Consider the following 4,645-nt stretch of genomic DNA (forward strand, 5'->3'; position numbering starts at 1 on the left):
GTGCGCCTGCTTGGAGCTTAGATGAGTCTTGACAACATGTGGATATATCTGCCTATGTGCTGGGTGAAAGTTTATATATTACAGCCTGTTGTTGTCTATACACAGAGCTGAAGTATTTACTATCAAATAAAAGAAATACATGTGTGTTATGACTACAAACAGCCAAGCGAGAGCTGCACAGTCAGGTTGAAAACATTGGATTTATAGAAAGAAATTCATCATTTTTTTCAACTTTTAATTGCAAACAAACGCACAGATTTAAGAAACCAAAGTCAAACGAATCAACACAAGTGGCCCAGGACTTGTCAGCAGATTGCCAAGGAAAACGTGGCCACTTTGCGCAATTGGCTCCATGAAAGAGATTGAAGGCGCTGGGGCTCTGCGCTCTGTACAGTAGAGTAGGGAGTGACATTGGCACGTTGTGATTTTTTTTTAACTCTGGCAAAAAGATGCTGCCAGACACTCACTCTGGAAGGGTAGGATTCTGCCACACCCGTGGCACCTTCCAACACACTAATGGCACTGGAGATTGTGATAAAGCGCAATGGCAAAGTAAAATTTACCTTTATGGACAATAACCCCCCTGCCACTTCATTCTGTTGCAAAGCTGTAGAGAACAAAGTAAATGCCTTGCACAGTGGTGCCCTCAGTGACCCCTACTGTACGCCCAGGTCATTCTGATACACCACTTTGCAATGGCTGGTTAGAATTTCCCTCTGCCTGTTTTATGTAGTGTACATGACAGCATGTGCCAAGTCCTGCGTATTGTGCCAAGTCTTTGCGCTCTTAGCGCACAGACTTGTTATTCAGGATATCCAGACTTTTAAAACCCAATTGTAAAAAAAAAAAATATGATCCATGGCTATCAGCAACTGTCTATATTTTATAACTTACAAAACCACTGCCTTTATAGTCAGGCTCAGTATAAAGAGGCTTTTCAACAAATACAGCAGCAGTTTCCAAACGAGTGTCCCTATGCCTGTAATTACATTGCTTGAGAAGAGGGCAGCTGTTTAGCAAATGACACAGGCTGAATGCCATTGTTTTGCCAGCATTGTATCTATCTGTAACTCAGAGATCTTTATTTGTGTTGCAAAAAGTGTCCTCTTTGTTTACCTAATTATTTAATTGTTTAATTCGAGGGAACGTGGCGTTTACATGGAAAACACACAGGTGGTTTTAATCTGGGAGATCTGACTCGTGCCCCCCTTTTCTTTCATCTTGCTATCTATTTGCCCACATCTACCCCATCCCCTGCTCTCATTTTATTTATGCCTGAATTTATAAAATCAACATTGCCGATGTACCATAAATAAAGCAGAGATATTTGTTGCAAAGTGCTTTTTTAAAAATAATTCCAAACCGTGTTTGAAAACAAACAGTTGCGCCCAGGGACTGTTTTGTTTTGATCTAAAGAAAACTATTTTTTTTTTTTAAACTAAATCTGGCTATTTATATATATATATATATATATATATATATATATATATATATATATATATATATATATATATATATATATATATATATATATATATATATATATATATATATATATATATATATTCTAAAATGTTGATCGGTAATTAAGGATATATCATCTCAAGTGCCAAAAAATTGTAGCTCCAATTCAGGCTCCACTCCTGATAGACTCACAGAGGAAATAACCAAGTGATAGAATAATCTCAATTTCGTCCAGGTTAGCAAATTCTGTTCATAAAATATTAAGCTTAAGAGGAAGAGGTAGCGACATCGACAGAAATATACTGGAATTAATCAACTATGTCCAGATTTATAGCGATCGTTCATGGTGATGTTGCAAAAGACGCTTGAGCAAATGCACCACTGAACGACACAATACAGGGGGAAAAAAACACAATGTTTCAATTCCAGAAAGATAAATCAGATATTAATCTGGAGCTTGATACACAGGGAAAAAAAACTCATTCCTCTTTATTATAGTAACAACACGAGCATCGCTATGTGCTGTCTTGAATTCACTCAGATCAGGGCAAATATATAGAGAAAAAGAGATTGTGTATGAGCCAAAGGGATGAGGAATCATTATTATATCATTGCCTGCTTGTTCTGCTACAGATTAAGACAAAATACAAGCAGCAGCAGTTTATGTTGCTGGTGACAAGACACACAGACAGTCCAGCTTTATTGAAGGCAATTATTAAGTCTTCCTGTGCCAACCAGCACCCTAAAACGCATGCGTTACCTGGGCCATAGTGATACCCCGAGAGTTCATGTCATTCTGGAATACAGAGCAATTGTTTCAGTGTTACAAAGTGACTCCAAAAAAGACACAAAGCACATTCTGTACTTGTAACAATCTCGCACTAGTAAGGACTGGCTCAGGCGAGACACATTTAGCAGGACGCAAACCCCAAATAAAGAAGTCTTTTTCCACCTCTTTATTTGGTAACATGGGAGCCTATCTTTCAAATCTGGAGCGTGTTTGCTGTAACAACAATTAAATGAGATGGCTTTGACTTCTCTGGCAGTTAGTATTGCAAACAATGGAAGCATCCCCTGTATTTTTATCATACACAAGGAACAACATATTTGCCTTTGAATACCTGTTTATTTTTCATTAAAGCCGCATGCCAGCGTTTTGGTTCCAAACTGAACTTCAAATGAGCTGTTCCCTTTTTCTGAAGCATTGAACCTGCTTTGAGAGGATTTGACATAAACACACACAAATCATTTTAGGGGTTGGTTTTCTATCAACTCAAAACGATATAATCTCTTTATTATTTTTTTTTTTTTACAGTAAATCACAACATGAAATGTTTGCTACTAGAAACACAAAAGGCAGAAACATAGTTTGCTTAGACTGGTTTTGTGTTTAGATGTAAGCCACTGTCTCTCCTACAGGTGCAATCAGCCCATAAACGGCAGCAGAGCGCACAGTAATAATAGATAAACACCTTGTTGGACACGTACACGTCAAACCATTGCTGCAGGGGCCCATGGATAGATTGGGGCCACTTTTGTTTTACAGTATTTTATTTTAGAGCGTTTATGGATGCAAATACGCAATTGCTTATATTTATTTGGGCTGATTTCTACTTGAGCTTCATCTATTTTATAATGGTTTGGTCTCATATCGGATGCAGAACTGCAAGAATCAACATCTCCATCCAAAGTTTTGCAAAGCTCCTTTAGACTGTTAGTGAAATGGATTCCAGTCTCAAACCATTCCTGGCGCCTGATATAATTTTATTCGAAACCATTAAAGCAGCAGCATTGCTTGAACTTCATTTTCATTTTTGGTTGAGTAATACAAACCTCAAAGCCAGCATTTACAAACCACTGAATTCTGTGCGTTAAAAAGGTCTATGGTGGGGAAAAAAAAAAAAAGGTTTTCATTTTGACGTTTCAAATTAAGGCTCTTAATGTTTTCAATCCAAAAATATATTATTGTCAAACACACAGATATTTTATGAGGCCCCTTAAGAAGTTAACATATTTGCAGTTCATTCCCTAATTTGGTTCTATCAAATTATCAATAATCCATGCATATGATGTATCTTCTATTCTTTCTTTTTTCTGTTATATATCAAATGTAGTAAATATAGGTATATATAGTAAGTGATGTATAATATATATATATATATATATATACATAATAGATATCTATATATATCTATATATATATCTATATAGATATATATATATATATATAGATATAGATATAGATATATAGATATATAGATAGATAGATAGATGATAGATAGATAGATAGATAGATAGATAGATAGATAGATAGATAGATAAAGTGAGCAGAAATATTGAAGCAACCCAGAACTGAAGATCACACAGACACAAAATAAGTAAAGTGTATTTTATTTCGTTTTCACAACAAACATTTATTTAACAAATATATTTTGTCGTTTTGGGGTTTTTGTTTGTTTGTTTTTTTACAAAAAAAGAGACTGCATTGTGTAAAGGAGACTGAGGGATCTGCCATACACAAGGGTCTGATTCGGGTTTTCGGGTGCCCAAACTTCACCCCCCTTTGCAATTGAAGGAAACTTTTACATTTACAAAATAACTTAAATTACATCATTGATTGTCCCTTATATCAAAGTGTTGAACTATACACATCATTGTATCTGATTTAGCGCCATTCTCTCTGCCTGGGTATCAGACTTTAACATAGAAATGGCTTCTGAGAGCTGAACTTTATATTTTATGGATATAATTATTTTATTTTTTTGTTGTTGTAATATTTTTTTTTTTTTTACCCTCACGTTTTCACCCAGTCAGAGCCAATTGTGTTGACGAGGGGGTTCAATAAACGACTACCTGTTCGTATTGCACAATCCAATAATTATATTACAAAGAAAACAAAAAAATATGCAATTAATAAAAATGTACAGTCTTGTTTCAAGTTAAATAGTCAAATAGTCCATTGTGTGGAAGGAAACACCAAAAAAAAAAAAAAAAAAAACATGGAGTGAATAAATAACAGGGAGGGGGTGGAGGTTGAAAGGCTCACAAACAAAAATTTACAAAATTGAGAATAAAAACAAATATACAAATAGATTTTTTTTCCGGCGTTTAGTTGAACAGATGAGAATGGAGAACTGTTGTGGGGGGGGAACAGAACAAGTTATTGATGGATAAATATTTT

This window comes from Xenopus laevis, chromosome 7L (assembly GCF_017654675.1).
Source record: "Xenopus laevis strain J_2021 chromosome 7L, Xenopus_laevis_v10.1, whole genome shotgun sequence".
NCBI lineage: Eukaryota > Metazoa > Chordata > Amphibia > Anura > Pipidae > Xenopus > Xenopus laevis.